This window comes from Fukomys damarensis, unplaced genomic scaffold, assembly GCF_012274545.1.
Source record: "Fukomys damarensis isolate Sample0158 unplaced genomic scaffold, DMR_v1.0_HiC HiC_scaffold_23, whole genome shotgun sequence".
Taxonomy (NCBI): Eukaryota; Metazoa; Chordata; class Mammalia; order Rodentia; family Bathyergidae; genus Fukomys; species Fukomys damarensis.
This window is the reverse complement of record NW_022900935.1, coordinates 29428105-29448802: the sequence shown is the minus strand read 5'-3', so window position 1 is coordinate 29448802 and position 20698 is coordinate 29428105. Positions and strand designations below refer to the sequence as shown.

The following is a 20698-nucleotide window of genomic DNA, read 5'->3' as shown; positions in this document are numbered from 1 at the left end:
CATTAAAAGAAATTGTATTATTCTTCTGTTAAAATTTCTGTTTTTAGAAAAAATAACATAAAATAAAATTTAAGGTAGTATTGTTTGGATTAAAAAAAAAAAAACTTCCATAACCATTACATGTATTAGTCTGTATAAACTTTTCTAAAAAATTGTATTTTCGACCATTTTATATGATACTTATGTCATTTAAATTTGAAACTATTTTAAACTTAATTAATTAATTAATTAATTTGGCAGTGATGGAGATTGAATTGGGGACCCTGTGGATATTAGGCAGGCACTCTACTACTGAGTTGCATATCCATCTGTAATTATTTCTTCTTCCTCCTGGTTTTCTTCCTCCTTTGTTTTCTTCTTTTGTTTTTGTTTTTGTTTGGTCATAGGGTTTGAATTCAGGGGTGCTCTATCACTGAGCTACATTATCAGATAAGTTGCAACTTTTTAAGAAGATGGACACTATATTCAGATCTTAAAACTAAATATTAAAAAATTAGAAATAGCAGCTTATGAAATTGTTTTACGCTGTACATTACACACTTTATACAGGTGATTCTTGGTTGTATTAAAAATTGGTAATGTGTTAACATTTGTATTTAAGTGAGAATATTATTAAATGATTTATTTACAGAGAATGCTAAGCATTTGAAATTTACAATAACAACAGAAAGTTAAGTACCTTTTTTCTGACATAGTTATTACAAAATTTGATAGAGAAGCGTACAATTAAGAGAGAGCTTTCTTAGGCATTTTACAGAATTAGAATTCTGAATGTGAGTTGTAATCTATAACATGATCAATTTATATCTGTAGAAACAATTGTTCACTTACTGTATTAGAACAGCTTTCTATTAATTCTGTATGTAATTTACTTGCTTAAATTCCATGCTTAAATGTTCCAAGTATAAGAAAAAAGAAAATAGAAGGTATATTAAGTAAATACAAAGTCTAATACATTTTTGTTTGTTTGTTTGTTTGTTTGTTTTGAGACAGGGTCTCAGTGTGTAGTTGAGACTGACCTGGAACTCACTATGTAGCCCAGGCTGGTCTCAAACTCACAGAGATTCTCCTGCCTCAGCCTCCCAAGTGCTGGGATTACAGGCATGCGCCACCATGCCCAGGTCATTTAATACATTGTTTTGACCAGATGATCCCATAGGTCACTTTTGGCTCTAGAGTTCTTAAGAGCTGTGTTTGCTTTTCAGAATGTTTTAATAATTGTAACTTCCTTTTGAAGACATCTTTTCTACATAGTGCACCTTATTTAAATAATGTATGTATGAAGGGACAAACTAAAAATGTAATTAACATATTTTGTGATAAAGCTAATTATTAATTACACTTAACAGTTTTATACAATATTCCTGTTATCATTTTGTTACATACTATCAGCTTAACATTTCTTCAACTTGAAAATATTTTAATCCTTAAAACCCTCTAGCTCATTTTTGGGGGTAAGGTTGAGATAGAATCTATGTAGTTCAGACTGGCCTAGAACTCACTATGTAGCCTAGGCTGGCCTTGAACTCATAGCAGTCCTCCTGCCTTCACCTTTCAAATGCTGGGATTATAGGCATGCACCACCATGCCCAGCAGAACGCTCTAGTCTGAGCCATAATTAATTCAGTATGAATGAGACAAAAGTACTGTAATTTGTTTTCTCCTCCTGGTATTAAAGATTGAACCTAGGGCCTTGCACATGCTTGGCAAGTACTCTACTACTGAGTTACATCCCCCAGCCTTTTTATGTTTATTTTGGGACAAGGTCTCACTAAATTGCTCAGGCTAGTCTTGAATTTGCAGCCCTGAGTTACTGGCCTGATAGGTATGTGTCACTATACCTGGCTGAAAGTAAATTAATAAACACTTAGTTTTTACGGTAGACATAGCATTGTAAAAGTGATTTTCTTTTTGTTTTAAATCTGGACTCTTATTTTGAGATAGAAGTATAAGTTTCAAGCTCTAGAACTTTTTCCTGTGTAAGCTATTTGCTTACCAGAAATGGAGGCTATTTTCAATCTTTTGGTGGTGTTATTAGATATACTAATAGCCAAGATGTATTGTGCAAATTATAAGAAAGTAAATGCATATACATAATCTATTTGTTTTTGAATATTTACATTAAGGATGTGGTTGACATGTAAATGCATTTAGAAATATAAAGCAGTTTCCAGTACTTACATTTTATATTTATATAGTACCATGTACTATCATGTGTGTTGTATTTTATGTACACATTACACTTTTGTCTGTCAGGGTATTTTCGGTAACATAAACTGAAGTACAATTAATAGGAATAAAATATAATCTACTAAGAAATTATTTTCAACCATATGTCTTCTGAGTTTTGGATCCTTAAAGATGGTAGACTAAGTTTAGAACATTAGAAATGTATCATGAAGTTGTAAGTCTGTTTCAGGCATTTGAACTCTTGGAGAACATTCTTTACTACCTCATACCCTTGTTTTGAAAAACAATTATTTATGACTTGATAGAAGCCATTTTATTTAACTGTTGCTTTAATACCAAATCATAATTATAAAGTTTTCAATTAAAAGTATCTTGAGAGGTCCCTTAATCTAACTCCTTAATTTATAGTTGAATAAACTGAAGTTTTTTTCCTATTTTGCAGCAGTTAAATTCTATGGCCCTTTAGAAGCACATAGAAATTAATTACATAGTTTGCAAACAGCACTGCCTGGTTACAAATTCAGATAAGCTGACATTAGAGTCCTCACTCTTTACTGTTATACTGTCCAGTTGAAAAAATGAGATCCTGAGCTGAGCAAATTATTCACTAGACTTTCCAAGCCTATTTCCTCTGCCATGAAATGGAGAATTTTAGGGCTAGTATAGACAATAAAGCCTTTATTTGTTTTAAAAGCCTGGCTTCCCCAACCAAATGAATGTTAGAAATCTGGGCATCATCTTTGATTCCTTTCATTTTATTCCCACATCTCCTTCTAGCCACTATCATCTCTTACCTTTTAAAGTATTATTTTTGCTGCTATATATAGAATGGCTTTGAGGTGGTATTATAATATTTCAACTAGAAGATGATAGTTGTTTTTGCTGTTTTAGTTATGGATGGAAAGAAGTGAATAGTAAGACTAAAGGAAAATAAAAGGTGATTCCTAAAATTTTAACTTTTCTAACCAAGTGAATGGTAGTACCACTTATTAGTACTATTGATACTAATTACAAATGAAGAGGAATAGGTGTGAGGAGTACCTAGGTAGGTAGTTTATGAGGTTAGTTTTAACCTTACTAGTTTTTCACTGCTGTTAAATATCTGAGTGGAGAAGCATGCACATCAGTTGGGCAAATCCTTAGGTGTCATTTTTTTCATTTGTAAAGTACAAATGATGCCATCTATTAGTAGGACTACGGAGGTTTATATTTATATAAAAAGCATGTAGCAGAGGTGAGAGGTTAGTTGAAAGAATAAAGCAATGAATGAATGAAGATGATACTCAGACCTAAAAATACTGGGACTTGGGCTGGGGATGTAGCTCAGTGGTGCTGCCACCAGCCTCATAAGCACAAGGTCCTGAGTTCAATCCCTGGTACCAAAACAAACAAGCAAACAAAAAAACCCAAAATATATTGGGACTGGTTTCCTTACCATCAGTAATTTTGTTGCCACATGTTGTTACAAAACAATTTAGTATATTGAGTGTTCTATAAGTATATAAAGGATCTAGCATTGGAAAATACTTTTTAGTATAGAAAACTAGTTTTACTTTATCATTTATCCAATTCTTGCCTTATGTTATACTTATGAAACTGGTGAATTATACTTATACTTTTGAAATTTATGAAACTGGTGAATTTTGTGAAATGTGTGGGCTGGAGGATAAAAGGGTTTCTTCTAGTACTGTAGTCAATGAACTTGCCCTTTGATACATACTTGACATTAGTGAACTTGTCCCTCACTATGTGCTTGATGATATCTGACCCATGAGTTAGGAAAATGACATTGTGGTTCCGCTAGACTGCAGTTGTCTGGTTACCCAGCACCTAAACACTTGCCTATGAGTGATTCCTGTGTGGGGAGTGTTTATGAGAGTGGGGCAATAGCAGTTCTTAGATTTGCATCGTGGGATAGTTCTGAGGCAAGAGCGAGGAAGCATGGAAAATGGACAGATGGTTAAAGCTGGCTGGAACAAGCAGACCCTGAAGTCAAGTGTTAAATTGACAGTGGCTTTAATCAAATAGTCTTGTTATCCAAAAAATACAACTGAGTACTTTCCCATTGTAGTTTACTTATTTGGCCAAATTTTCTTCACAATTCATATTATTCTAAACTTAGTAATACAGACTAAAATGAGGAAACAATCCTATACATTCAGGCTGACTTTGAAATATATGACAACAAAATTTCATCATGTGTTATTTATTTTTTAGCTACTATGGAAATATATTAATAACATTTTTGTTGTAAATGACTCGAGCTCAGAAACCTAAAAATAAAACACAGAAGTCCAGCTTTGTGAGTTGTATGAAGTTTTCTAGGATAAGTACTTAGAAATGAAATGGTTGGGTTTGTCTTCATTGTATCTTGATCTTTATCTTCATTTTATTTTGATATTGCCAAATTACCCCTCCAAAAAGTTCCCTCTACAACCAGAAGTAACTGAGCAAGCATGTTAAAATATACACGAGAATATACTAACCGGTAACTGATTATGTAAATATTTTTACTTTTTGCCCATTGTAAAGGGAAGAACATTTTTTCCATTTGCATTTTCTTACTTAAACATTTTTGTGTATATGTGTTGATTTTATCTGAATATTGTAATTTTGGAACCAAGTAACTTTAGCATTTGTGCAAATAGAAAATGGTTACTTTACATTTGGTGGGTAATGATTGGACTGTAACAACACTGAAGCACCTGATTCTGATTGTTAATTTTACTACAGACCAAGTTTATCCCAAAGTATATTTCATTGCCCCCTTTCATATATATAAACAATGGAAATAAAATGTAATGACATTAAAAACAAGGCTAGGGATTTAGCTCAGTGGCACTGCGAGGTTCTGAGTTTGACCCCTGGTATCCCCCACCTCCCCAAAACAACAACAACAATGTGTACTCTTGAGCCAGAATACTACTTACTGTGTTCATTATGACATTGGATAAGTTACATACCCTTTCTGCACCTGTGATGCCTCATCTATAAATGGTATCTTTGTCATTATAACTATCACATTGTGTCATAAATACTTATTTCTGGCTATAACAGAGTACAAAAATATTGTGTCTTTATCCATCTTTGCCTCTGTCCTGCAAAGGCTGTAAACTGGCAGTTGTAAGACTGTTTAGTTTGCCACCAGTTTGAGACCTAAAGTATTTTAAATTTGAACTGGTTGCCAAAATTTAAAAGCTAGTTTTCACATTTAGAACAAAATAAGATTCCTAATTTTTGGCTTCTCTCAAATAATCAGAAAATTCTGGGATACTGAACCCCAGGTTTCCCATAGTAGCAGATAGCTAATCTAGAGTAGCATCTGCCTCCCTGGATAAAGCATGCTCCTCAATTTGGCATAGTCCCTAACACTCCAATATTGTTTCCTCAAAACTAAGGCTGACTGCCATTTGCCTGACACATTTTATTCGTTTATATCCCTTGTGTGGTAGCTGTAGGCACTTGTATTTGAGACTGCTGCTCTAGTTACTATAAGACAGTCTGGAATGTAAGAAATGCTCAGTAAACGTTTGTTGAACAGATGAAAGAAAGAACCATAAACATACACTAGTATAGAAAATTTATGAGGTTTTGACCTTAAAATTCACAAGGTGATAGAGGTGAAGCTCTGTGTCGCTGTATATTAACAACATCTATTCCCATCATTTATTTCAATATCCAGCATGAAGAATGAATGTAATTTTGGGGTGTCAGATAATGATGCTCTGAAATAACTGATGTTCATTGAATGTGATTGCCAGCTTGACTCAGTTTTCAAGGATGGACATCTTTGAATTTATTCAGTACTGGCATAATGCAGTGAAATATGACAAAAATAAAATATGATCAAATACACTTTGCATTTATTTTGGAATGCATGACAATATCTATTCACTTGAGCAAAAACATGCAAACAACACCCAGCTGTGTTTGAAGACAACATATCTTTGATCAGAATCTCTGAAATATCCCTTTGAGTTAGCTATCACTATAGTAAACTTTATTAATTTGTACCTGCAGTGATTTGGGGTTTATGGTTATTCAGTCTAGTTGAACTAAAGCATGTCCTAAATCCATGAAGGAAGAGTTAGCTAAGCAAGTGAACTCTTATCATTTTTTTGTCAGGGAGTGAGATTGAGGGGTTGGGGGAGGTTGATCTATGGGGAAGAAAACAAGCCTCTAGTTTCAGTTTTTAGAGAACTGTCATGGTACTGTAAAAATGACACTATGCCTCAGTCCCAGAGATTGCCTTTTGCATCCTTCTTCTGCCACTAACTGAGAGAGTGTGGACCATCAATTTATTCTATAAAAAAATAAAACTACATTGAACTTGATGGTAAGTAGTAGAGCACTTGACTGAAGTTTTGCATTTCATGTTTTCTCTGCCTAGAATACTTTTTCTCAGACTTATATCATCCCCTTCAGATTTCAGCCCATCTAACTTAGAGGACAACTGACATAAATCCATTATCATCCTTAAGAGCACTTACCTTTTTTATTTTTCTTTTGTATCACTTTATCTAAGGGACTTCAATACAGTGATGGAGGGGGCAGAATATGGCTAGACTGTAGCCAACCCCCCAAAAGCTAAGATTTTAAAATTCATTTGTTTTTCACATCCAGATGTTTACTTGACAGAAAATACAAAGTTATGTTATTATGAATGGAGAGAGAACCCTGGTTAGTTGAAGTCTAATGTTTGTACTTACCTTACTCTTTTAATTATTTTGCTTATACACTCATTTCTTTTCTGTTTCCTTCCCACATATTTTTTAGCACCACATACTATAATATGAATGTAAGCTCCATGAAGGAAAGTATTTTGTCTTTTTTAGTCATTACTATAAAATACTACTTTCTTTATCATATACAATGTATATATTGTTGACTGGCTGGATAATGGAATGCGCATCCGTGAATGATTAATACTCGAGCAAATGTCCTTTTAAATCCAGAACACATTTATCAGTTAATAAATCCACTGGGAAATTTTCCCAACACTTTATTAGCAGTACATTATATATTTTCTTAAGTCATCCTTATTTATGTGGCTCTTAATTTTTAAGATTAATAAAGAGATTGGCTTTTTGTAAGAGAGCAAAAGCTTTTATATTTAATTTTTAAGAATCATCTCTGATCTCATCTATATTTTTTCCATTTGTATTTTTAATTTATTCAGCCATTTTATTTACTTTGTTTTAAAAAATTCCTATAACATGTATTTATATTGTAAACAACTATTTACATATTTCTCCCCAACTAAAGTAAGTTTAATAAAATATAGAGATTCACTTGCAAAACATCTTATCCCACCTGGTACTTTCTTCATTGTACTGTAGAAGAGGGTCAGTAAATATTTACTGAATCAGTAATGGATTGAAAAGTAATAATAATAGTTGCCTTTCCATCTCTGCTTCTGATCTAATACATGAATACTTTAAAGACCTTGACTCCTCCAAAAGAAATGGAGAGATTCCTAGATACATATGAATTACCAAAACTGAACCAAAAAGATATAAAAATCTTGAACAGTAATAGGCAATGAGATTGAAGCTGGGCGGGGAAGGGGGGCAACTAAGGAAAGCTCAGGAACTGATGGATTCACAGCCAAATTCTATCAGAACTTCAGGAAAGATCTAATCCCAGTGCTCCTCAAACTTTTTAATGAATTTGGGAGGGAAGGAGTACTTCCAAAATCATTCTCAGAAACTAACATTATCCTAACTCTCAAACCAGTCAAGGATCCAACCAAAAAAGAGAACCAACTATAGGCCAATTTCTCTAATGAACAAAAATGCAAAACTCCATAACAAAATACTGGCAAACAGGATGTGACAGATCATCCAAAGATCATACATCATGACCAGGAATGCAAGCATGGGTCAACACATGCAAATCAATAAATGTTATTCATCACATACACAAACATTAGATGATTATCTGATTGGAAGCAAGGACATGCGTTAGATGATCATCTCAATAGATGCAGAAAAAGCCTTTGACAAAATCCAACATCCATTCATGATTTAAAAACAAAACAAAAAACCTGAAGAAAATATGTGTAGAAGATCCTTACTCAACACAATTAGGGAAAAAACAAGGATGTGTATAAAAGGATATGTACAGAAAGGACAAAGTCAAAATATCATTTGCAGATGGCATGATCTTTTACTTAGATCCAGAAAACTCCATCAAACACCTAGAATTGATAACCAAATTCAGCAGTGTAGCAGGATACAAAATAAGCACACACACAATAAAAATCAATAGCATTCCTATTCACTAATAATGAAGGCACTGAAAAAGATATTTGAGAAAAAGATCTTGATCCCTTTAAAAAAGGGATTAATTTTTAACCATCACTCATTTAAGCAAAAAGTTGCTAGGAATATCCTTGGCAACAATGTAGTAACATTGTTACAGTAATAGCTAAATCACAGTGATCATTCTCAGCTAATCATTTTGTAAATGAATGAATGAACTGAAGACTTAGATCCTAGGTTATATAGTTTTGTTTAAGCTTTATATCTGGGATGAGGTGGGACCATGTCCTGATGAGCTAATGGCCACCTGGCATCCAGTGCACTCTTTATTTATAGAGTAGGAAGCCAGGGCAGCTAGTGCCGTGGGGTGGGACCCATGTGGCCTAGGCTGAACGTGATTGGTGATCGGGGCATGCGCAGAAAATTAACAAGAATACAGAACGCAACTGTCAACTGGGGCTGTGCCATTCAGGATATTTGACTCTAATCTATGGAGGAGAAAGGGAGTAAGGATTAGGCTAAAGGCCACCTTCAGGCTTGGCCCATGGCACTTCAGATCTAAAATGCCCCAGAAGTCTTATCCTTAGTAGAAGTGGATCTTTTGGAAGGATTGAATCATGAAGACTCTAACTTCATTAGCTGGTTAATCCATTGATGAGATCATAAATTGATGACATTATTGGTAGGTAAACTTAGGAGGTGGGGCCTACCAGGAGGCAGTGTGTCACGGGAGAATAAACTGAGCCTCTCTGTCTCTGTCCCTCTCCGCTTCCTGGCTGCCATGAGGTAAGCAGTGTTACTTCACCACTTCCTTTTGCCATGATGTTCTGCTTTACCTCAATGGAACTACCTAAATGTGGACTATAACCTTTGAAACTGTAATCCAAAACACATCTTTCCTTCTTTATTTATTTTTCAGATAGTTGGTCACACTAATGAAAAGCTAACATAAATGTAATTCTTATTGATTCTTCTTAGGTACCTTTATTGATTGATTGGTTGACTTTGTTGTTGTCGTGCATGTTTTTGTTTTTGTTTCAGTGTTTTAACCAGGGATTGAACTCAGGACCTTGCACTTGCCAGGCAGACACAGTTGCCACTGAACCACATCCCCAGCCCCTAATTGGTTTTTTTTGAGACAGGTCTCACTATGTAGTTCAGGCTGGCCTTGAATTTACTATGTAGTTTAGGTTGGCTTTGAACTCTTGGTGATCCTCCTGCCTCAGCCTCCTGAGTGCTGGGATTATAGGTGTGTACCTCCATACCTAGCTTTTAGGTACCTTTATATAATATTATTAAAAACATTAAAAGTAACAATGTGGGAAAAATAATTTAGCTTTAGTATTTCTACCTTTATGTTTTAAAGATTATGAAGAAATAAAAATGAGATGAAGCATATCAGGTATAGTTTTATCAAAGTTTATGTTTTTATGTTGTGCTATATTCTTTATTTTCTTTTATAATCTATAGTACAACAGAGTAGCTGCTAGGCATGAGGGACAGTTTAAGTTTAAATGAGTGAAAAATTTTAAAAAGTTAAGAATTGTATTTATTCAAACAAGCTACATTTCAAGTGCTCAGTAGCCATGTATGGCTAGTAACTACTTCACTGGACAGCATAAATAAAGAACATTTCTAACACTGTGGGAAATTCTGTTAGCTGTGGTATACCAGAATGTATACAACTTTCTATCCTTTATTTTACCATGTTGTCATTAGAGTTTTTTATTTGTAATTGAAAATGGAGTTTAGTCCTTAAAATACTAGTTTTTGCTAACTTCTTAAAATTTTATTCCCTTTCATTGTTGTTCTTTCCATTATATATTTCAGTTAACATTCTTTTTTATTTGTTTTTTCATTTATTAATAGCCAACACCTGCAATTCTACCATTATTTAAAATCTAAGTGTTGTAACGAATATAGCTGAAGTAATATCTCTGGGGATTATTTATTTTTAAGAACAGTGCAACAAATGACAGCGTCTTCATGAGCCTTTCTACCATGTACAGTGAAAAAATACTTTTAAAGTGGTGATTTTTCTTCCTTTATCTTATTAAGTAAATTATATGGTTTGTTTTTTTTTATGGAAGCTTCCATAGTTAGAGATGTAAAACAGCAATTTCTTGGTTCTATAGCATGACATAGTTCAGAGCTGAGATTAGAGAAACCCCGTAGAGTTGTTAATACTTGAGGGCATCTCCAACTAGAAAAGTATGTGAATTTAGGCATGGGAGGAAGGAAGGATCTGCTTTAAATTTAGTGTAGGGTCACTGAATCTTAATGATAGATTAAACAAGGGAGGTAGAATAATGAATAGGGGTATGCTGTGTGTAGCACTAATACCAGAAGTCCATGGTTTGTGGCGGTTTTTTAATGTCCTTTCCCATATGGTTTTGAATAGAGCAGGTTATGGCAGGGATGAGCTAAGGAATAGCTTTGTTAATGAATAAATAGGAGTAATTTTTTAAACAGGAGACTTCAGGCAGTTTATTTAGAATGCTTGCTTATTTAATGAATCATGTGGTTAATTTTTTTCTGATCTTAATACATTAAGTGGGAATACTAAGGTATTCCTGATGTTTTCTTTCTAAAAAATCTATGTCTGTATTTCACAGCCAGTCTTAACAGTGAAGTCCTTGGGCTGAGATTTTAACTTCCTTAATTAAGAGCCAGTTGTACGGAGCTTCTGAACATTGGCAACGCAGCATCAGTCCTTAGGGTTTGGTGTGCAGTATTAGATGTTCACTCATAGTTTCAATTCATTTAATAAGATTTAATTAAATTGTCATTTGGACCTAGTTGCCAAATCTATCTCATTCTTCTAAAGTTCACTGGGTATATCATTTTGGCACTTAGCTTCCTTAATTTCAGTCTTGACTGAGGCAGCTATTTTCTTAAGATACTGTCTCTGCCCTCCCACCCTCTTATCTCTCAGAGTAATACTGAAAGCTGATCTTAGAAAGTGGCAAGTTAGAATTAAGAAAACTTAACCAAACATACTTTTAAATATCTCTTAGGGCTATTTTTTGGAGAAACATACTTTATATTTCTTAAAGGAAAGATCAAGTAGGTTGTCTGTGGTACCTTATTTAAGGAGAGTGAAGGGAAATGTAACTGTCCTGACTCTAGGGCCCCAAATACAAACACTGGCCTACTTGTTCCCAAACTTTCTTCTTGATGTGGGTAACTTGAATGGTTTATTTTCACTTGATGAGCCACACCCCCAGGCCACTTTAGTATTCATGGCAGACACCAACACTAAGTCCCTTTGTTGTCTTTGTATTTTGCATTTTTTTGTTAACAAGAAAAGATAAAATTATGAGAGACCTTATTATAGACTGAGTTTCCATTGCTGATGGTTCCCACCACTTTTTTCTCATCTAAGAGAAAGCAGAGGGCTGGATGGGCAACAAACAGAAAGCAGCAAAGCAAACATAAACATGTCTGAGCATCCATGTGGTACCACCAGAGTAAGAAAGGATATGTATTGGCTTTATCAAAATATAAAGATGGTTTTTATCAAAAATATTGGCCAAATTTTTAAAAATTTGTAGTATGCTATACCAGTGATATTTAAGAAAAAGTATTCTGCATTTTTCTGACTTAGGCAATAAGTAAGTGAATGAAACTTAGACAAATAGCTTAATTTGCATGTGCATATGTAAGTTTGTGTTTAACTCACATAAAATCAAAATTAAAAAGGAAATGCAATTCTGTAAAATAATAGATCAGCAGAGATTAATGCCTTTGACATGTCTCTTTCTAATGGATGCAATTTTGCTTTGAACTTTATAGAGGTTACAAATAAAACACAGCTGTTTGTGTTAAGAGTTTCACTTGTCCAAATCAAAACATAGAAGAGGAATTGGCAAGAGTGCCCAACTGTTGACAGAGAGAAAACTAGAATAATAAGATAGGGTATAATTGATTTACTGTATATTGTCCAAGTAGTAAAAGTAACAGCCCCATAGTATGAATGTCTTCATGTTCTTTTAAGCCCCAAGCTTTATAAGGGCTATGGGAGCTTCAGGGTGCATTGGCCCAAAGTTTATAAGAGGAAGAGCAATTTCTGCCACATGATAACATTTTCTATTTTCATTTGCACTATTCCTTTACCTTGATTTACTTTGCTTGGAAAGTTTTTTCATCTTGCCATTTCTCTCTGAGCTATATGTGACATCAGGAACTGCCCTCTTACTGTGAGGGCAGCATTCAGTTGTTGAAACAATAACAAGCTGCCATTTGCTCTGACAGTTGTCCTCTCTATACAGCATTTAAAAATAACAAGCTGACAGCCTATGACTGTTTACAACTATGAAAAGATTCATTGCTCTCATGACAGAAGATTTGCCCATACTCACTCACTCTTACTTATTACTGCTTAATGACTGCCATTACAGTAAGTGTAAATAGTCTCATAGAACATTTGTACATGATATAATTAAAAAACTGTTAGGTTGAAAAGAATTTTAAAGATAATTTATTACAGTCTTTTATTTTACAAAAGAGGAAGTTGAGGCTAAGAGAAGATGTCATAATCATCAAGAATCTAGACTTAAGAGTTTCATAGAACTAATTTAAATCCTGATCTTATTAACAGGAGTAAACTTGAGCAATTTATTTGTTGTATATAAGTTTTATTTGTAAAATGGAGATAATACATGGAAAAGGTCATTATGATGATGCTATGTTAACATAAATTCTAGTACCTGGTTTACAAGACATGCTCAATACATGTTCGATTGCCTTTCTCATTTCTTCCCTTTTCCTTTATTCAGCATCATTCAGATGAGTGGCATAGGTGATGTGAAAACTCAGGTTGTTCTTGTTCAAGTGCATTTTTTTACTTTGAATAGAAACAAGATTAAATTTTTTTCTTATTGCAGAAGTAATTAAAACTTAACAAAATGTATACAGAAATTTTAAATGGCTCATAATCCCATGATACAAAAAAATTAACATTTGTCATATATCTTTCTGGTTGTCTCTGTAGACATATATCATACATACTTATATATAATATATATCTATTAAACAGAGATGTACATTATTTTGTAACCTAGTTTTTCCCCTCCTGCCTTCCTCCCTCCTTTCCTTTCTTCACTCCATCCTTGTGTCCTGTTTTAGGATTGAATTTATGGCTTTGCATATTCTAAGCAAGTGCTTTACCACTGAACTACATCCCTAACCTCTAGTTTTCTTTAATATTATGGGACAATTTTTAATGTTATTGAATATTTTTCTACATCAGCATTGGCAAATTTTTTGTGTAAAGAGCTAAACAATAAATATTTTAGGCTTTTTAGACTATGCAGTCTGTTGCATTCACTCAACTCTGCTAACCTAATGGGGCAAAAGTAGCCAGAGAATATGTGAAACAAGTGGCATGGGCTGTGTTCCAGTGTAACTTTACTGACAAATAGCAGGCCCCTGGGCTCCTTTATGGGCCCTGGTTTAATGTTATCACTTTAATGGCCACATTTTCGTTTATTTAACTTTTGTATTTTTGGATATTTTGTGTGCTTGGTGATAAACAAGGCTACAGTGACATTCATGTATTTGTTTACATGTATGATTAAGTCATTACAATTAGTACTTTGCTTCTGACATTATATCAGTTTTTTTGTCTACTAAAATTTGGGCTTTAAAATTATAAACATTTCTTGGTTTATGTGATCAGTCTTTTTGTTGTCATTACTTAGGGTTGAACCCAGACCCTTGTGCATGGGAAACACAGGCTGTACTACTGAACCAAAACTCTAGCTCTTAAGTAATCGATCTTTAAAGTAATGTATAAAACTGAATTTAACAAAATGAATGTTGGTTAAAGTAAAACTTCTCAAATGTTCTTGCATTGTTGCCAGTCATTTATAGGTTTGGCTTTGGATTTGACATTTTCCTTCCTGGAAGTAAAGTGCTTAATTTATTTACTTTTAAATGAGGAAATTTTAAAAGCATCTATTGAATTAGTACTGTTTTATTCAATGTAGGCAGTGAAAAACATTTGCTTCCAAAGTATTTATTAGGCCATTAAATAATTGAGGAAAACTTCCTATTTTCATAAATTACATTGAGGAAATATTGCCCTCTAGGATAAGGTCTTGACTGACATGAGATTAGCCTTTTATTTGGGGTCTTATTTTAGTTATAAGAAGCAAAAAGAATAAGTAAATAAAATCTGTTTAGTCTTTTATATGGCTCAAACATAGTTATCTGGTGTTTAGGGACTTTTTTTTTCAATTAAACTGATATGGTATATTCTAAATTTAGTGTGACCAATAGATCATGTATTGTGGATTTTCAATAGTAATGCAGTTTCCAGATATATTATGCCCAGAAAGAAATCATACTCAAACTTGAGGCAAAACAAAAACAAAAACAAAACCTGATGATTCCTGAAAGTTTTCAATTAGCGGAAACTTAGATTTAGCTAAAAATGATGTAAAGAGACAGCAACTTCTCTCTTTAATTAACAAAATTATAGCATTTCCATAATTTCTATAACAAGTTACTAATTATATTAATTCTCAGAAGGAACTGGTCACCTTAGGCAGAGTTCACATTTTTAGAATCAGTTAACTAAAGAGGCATGGCCGTGGAAGAGGCTATATATAATTTGCATACCTGAAAGCAGTGTGTCTTGAACTTCAGATGGGTGAGAATCACCTGGAGGAGTTTGTCTGGCCTCAGCCTGTCTTGCATTCTAGGCCTGTAGCAGGGTAGAGGAATTAGCTGACAGCTAATGTTAATAGTGCTGGTCTATCTACTATAGTTCACTTTAAAACCAGTGTTGTAGAAAAAAATTACCAGCCTATTTTCATTTATAATTTCTATTTCTGCAACTCCATAATTTCTGGAAAACTTCTTTTTCTAGGAATTTTTAAAAATTTAGCTTATTTGCAATTTGTGAAATACAGTCAGCTTTATTCATGTGTTAAACATTTTTTAGCATTTTAGGAATTGTCTTTTGTCTAAAAATCTAGACAAATTCATTTTGATAAATCCATGATTGTTCTCTCATTTTAAATCCAACATTGCAGTTGCATAGTATTTTTTTTTCCTACACCAAACTTTTAGTATAGGAAATTAGGAGAATAATCATGTTTCTAATGAAAATATTAAATCTTATTCTTGGTGTTTTTTTGTATGATGAAACTATGTACAATTATATGCATTTAAACAAGATTCAATATTTATTTCATCATTTTAGTAATTTCTTATAATCCCAGTTGTCCAGTTTCATTACAGGTTAGTAAGATGTAAAATAATTTTTTTAGGTATGGTATAAAGCAGAATCAAGTTACAGTTCTTGGGTGATTTCAGTTAGAACCAAAAGACTTTAAAAATGTAGAGTACAGTTGCTTCAAAGCTTGATCAAAAGCAATTTCAGTTTTATTGGTTTTTTGAAACAACATCTTCATTGTTTTCTGGAAAGATGGTATTTGAGAAGAAGAAATGTCTCAAGTTACTGTTTTTATGAGGAGAGAATTGCTTGGTCTTTTAAATGGTTAATGAGAAGAAGTAATAGTTAAACACTTGGAGCATTGATTTCTGATTTGAATTCTCCAACACAGGCCAGCCCTGGGGGAAAGAAAAAAAAAAGCTTGCTAATTAACATTTGATTACTGATGCCACCTTCTCATTCCCCTTGCACCATCCGGTTTCAAGCATTTTTTTGTTCCAAAAGGATTTTTAGGAGGGTTTAACTTTCATCTTAGTAAAACAGTTCTATGTGCAACTGCAACACATGTGCAGTATGTTAAAAAAGATAAGAGAATTCATTAGATATGAAGGATATGTTCCAAAACTTCTCTGAATCAGAAGTGATTGATTTCTCAACCATATAAGCTTTTCAGAGCACCAGTGATTGCTAGGGAACTGGAAGTGAGCCTAGTCTGTAGGCCTTATTTTGATTTTAACACACATACAAATACTTATTTGTTCTGTGTATTTATTATTCAGCAGACTCTTAACCGGAATGCTATTTGATAGTCTTGAAGTACTTGAAAGTCATAATTTGATATATTTAAAATTTGTAAGAATCATAGAAGAATGAGGTAGATTCTGTAGTTTCAAGTTACTTTTTGTAAAGGCTGTAATGTGCCGTAATATCTTAATTCAGAAAACCTAGAAACTAGAGAGCTAGTTGATATCTCTTCTAAGCCACGGTAATTAAATATTTTGCTTTATTTTTGATATATTAAAATGTTAGATATATGAAGATTCTGGGCCAGATTTCAAAAATTTTTACATGATGCAATAAATTAATAAAGCTTTAAAACTGTAACACTTAGTCGTATTCTGACAAAACTGTAGCCTTCTTGATAACATTTGATTGAAGGAAAAATTCGGAAATTAGTATGACAGGCTTTATTTTTAGATTAGATCTTTTGAGGGAAAATATTAATTAGCTTTTTAAAAATAGTACATGAAAAGCAAAAAAACTAATACTTCTTCATCCAAGAAAAACTTCACCTAAAATGCTATTTTTTTATTTGCCACCTGAAATTGTTTGGAGTTTTCCTTCTTGATGTTTCTGTTGCATTTATTAACTCTGCTGTTGTTCTTCCATTTTCCAGCCTTACTGATTGTAAACTTTCCCTCATTACTTCTTTTTCTTGAATATATTTAGTTCTTTTTCATACACAGGACCAACTCCAATATCCTTGTAAAATCATAGGATTTTAGAGCTTTGAAAACCAGAAATGATCATGCTTTATTCTCTTCTAAGATTGGGTAAACTAAATCTCAGAAAAGGTCTATCAATTTACCCACAAGTAATAGCTGTGCAGAATTAGAAGTAGAAATCTGGTTCTCTGCTTCTTTTTATGCCACAACACCTTCGACTTTGTGCCTTGTTTTCTGTTAGCAGAAACTGCTTGCCGTAGGGTAGTATCCGAATGATATTAAAATTCCCTTATATGTTTTCTTTTAAATAGTTTGATCAACATTTAGCTCAAAAGGAATATTATAACTGAAATGTTATATACTAATCTACGTATTTTTCAATTTGAGTAGCTAGGAACAACTTAATTGAATCTAATCTGAACCTTAAAATTAAGCCTTTAGCAGAGTAACTTTTCCTACGAATGATTTCTCTAGAAAATTCTGATGAAATTTAACTAAAAACTAAACGTGTCTGAAAATTTAAGTGAATTAAAAAAAATTAGGAGTTATCTTGTGCGTATAATTTTTATAATTTTATATTGAATTGATCATAATAAAATGATCTTTTCTCCAGTGTTGTGTTTAGCATTGAAATTTTAACAGCTGTTGAGGAAATAACTAACTTTGAAGTAGAGATCATTAGCTTTCTATATTGTAGTGTGTAAATAGATATTTGTTAACAGTCAAGTGCAAATAAGGAAATAAACCAGCACTATATTAATTCTATACTCTTAATTTGAGTTCTATATTTTTTCTCAGTCACAATTTTCTTATCTGAAAAGATGGGGGAAATTACCTCTAAAAGAGTCTAGAAAAATCTATTGTTAATCTAGAACTCGATTCAAATAGTTTAATTTCTGACCATTTTAATGTTCAACTGTTAAATCATTTATTCAATTCCTGCAGAACTAATTGAAACATTGCATAGTTTAGCAGCCTGAAATCTCGTAGCTTAATGCAAAACAAGAATTGAAAAGATTATGAAGGTTCAGCATGATCTTGAGCCAATACTGATCAATGAAAAGTTGTAAGACAAAAAGGCCTGCCATTTATCCTTAACTGGAATTTAAGTCTCTATAGATGAAACTCCACCAGAAGAAGCAGAACAATAATGGCAGCTGGGCATGCCATCAACAGCACCCCAGCCTGTATTTGGGTTCTTTCTGCCTCTCAAGTGCTCTCAAATCTCTCAGATCAGTTACTCTCCTTCGCCCTCTTTTTTTCTCTCCATCTTTCATCTGTTAGCCCATCTCTTTCTCTCATCTCTTTTCCTCCACCCTTTCTTCCCCCATCTCTCCTGCTTTCCTTTCCTCTTTATTCTCCCTCATGGTGAGATTTGTATCTTTCATCTTGATTCATGGTGACTTTAAATTTATATGCATCATTTTATACATAGTTGTATTTTATTATTCAGCTTTCCTAGAATACTAATTTTGAAAATAATTATACTTTTGCTTTGTGTACATTTTGATTTTTTTCCTTCCCAGCAGGATTGTAATTTGAGATTTTGACAATAACTATCAATAAGGATAATGGAATTTTTATGTATGTATTCCTGAAATCACTATTACAGTTTTGATAAACAGTTAATTATTTTTTAAAAGCTAATTTGCTTTCACTTAAATTGTTGTTTAATGATTGTGGTTTAATACAAGATTCTTTTGGCTTAATCTCAGAGTACTCTGAATTTAGCCTTTGCATTGCAACAATCAAACATTGGCCTAATATGCTTTACATGGTACTCTCTGAGCCAAATTCTGTCTGCATTAACCAGTTTGTTCTATGACAAGTTGCTTAACAGATGTCATTCTGGGGAGAACAATGAAGCCAAATACTTGTGCAATGGCTAACATTACGCTAACTTTGATCACTTTTGTTCAGCACATCAGTCTGGCATTGTGCTTTATACCAACATAACACTATAGCCAGAACATGCTTTTCAGGCTTAGAATAGCAAAGGAATGTTATTCAGTTCAGTGCAGTTACAGATGAGTTAATGAAAGAAAAAATACTGTTCATTTCATAATACCCTATTTTTATATTCTGGAATTAAAGGAGAATTTAAAGACTCTTCAGAGTTATTTGTTTATGTACTCATAGGATTTGTGTTTCTCCAATATTACAGTAGTCTTGCCACCTTTCCAAAAGATGTAAATATTTTTTCTTTGTTTTATCAAAAATAGCTGATTAGGTTTGATGTATCTGGGTAATCCAAGAATAATTTATTAAAGAAGGAACTTTTGACTTGAAGACTAAAGACTCCTCATACTCCCCTACTGTTTTTTCCTCTCTTTTGTTAGTATAATGCTCTGGGTTTGTGCAACAACTTTCACCTTAAGAACAAAGATGTTTAAACATGACAGAATTATCTCAGCTAGTGAAAGTGGTAAGAGGTTAGCCCAGTTACATTAGGTAAAATTGTTGGGTAGATAATGACTGATAAAAATTTCCAAATTTGATGTGACCGACTATAAAGAAAATACTGCATGGTAGACTGTCTATTGCTGAGAACCTTGAAGAAAAGCTGTTTGTTTGACTTGAGTGGCGATCCAACGAACCATGTTTCAAGCTCTTCAAATCTCTTTTATTAAGTCTTTTTTTTTCCACAGGTGTACAGTAGAGATAAAAATAGATTGAGTTTCATGTTTTGTTTTGTTTTGTTTTTCTTTCCCTAGTGAACATATATATCTATTTCACTGGAAGGGTAACTTAGATGTGTTTATGTATAAGAAAGAGTAATGTGATAACAAAATTCTGTAATTGGACAACACAATACTTCAGGTTTCTGCATTGTAAAAACATGAATGAATGCTACTTGTCTAAGTCCAACCAACCATATTGAAGTCTTATTATAGAACATATGTGCAACATTTCAAAACTAATACCATTTGTTAGAGCAGCATAATAATGTGTGACTAACCTGAAGAGTTAGTTCATATGGATGATTTCTTCATTGTTACAATTTGTTAATTTATTTTAATTGTAGATAAATAACATAGAATTTCTGTAAGCTATTTAGGAAAAAAAAGCTAAATATATATCATTTCTTAATTACTGGATAATAGAGTTTAACTTTCCAACACACAATTCTGATCAATTACTTTTCCTCTCACCTTTTAAAGGTGAAAGGTATACTCCTACTATTGGGAAAGGTAGTTTTTCTTAAGGTTTAATAGCATTTAATTTGTTTTCTTTTCAATAAAGGCCTAAACATATTAATGAAGAGCTCTGGTATTCATAAATATTCTGTTGATATAGTTTTTAATTTTGCATGTTTTCAAAGAAATAACCTATGCTGCTTTATTAAGTTTTTATCTTTGAACTTAAATTTAAAAAGGCAATTTCAACCCCTAGCTCCACCCTACCCCCATAAAACACTTTTCTCTTCCAAATACAAACTTGAAATACATTTTTGTTTGAATCATTACACAGTTTAAAAATTGAATAAATTATAAACATTTATAATTGTAGCTTGCCCTAAGTGAACTGTGTACCTAAAGTTTCTTGACTAAAAAGAAACTTGATTACCTGCCTGGCAAGCGCAAGGTCCTGAGTTTGATTCCTGGTACTGGGGACAA

At 33.0% G+C, this 20698-nt stretch overlaps 1 protein-coding gene across 1 annotated transcript in view; it reads left to right on the top strand.

The window, feature by feature from the left end:
- Faf1 (Fas associated factor 1) overlaps positions 1-20698 on the top strand; it is a 401181-nt gene that overhangs the window by 193969 nt on the left and 186514 nt on the right. The gene's annotated exons all lie outside the window — the stretch shown is intronic.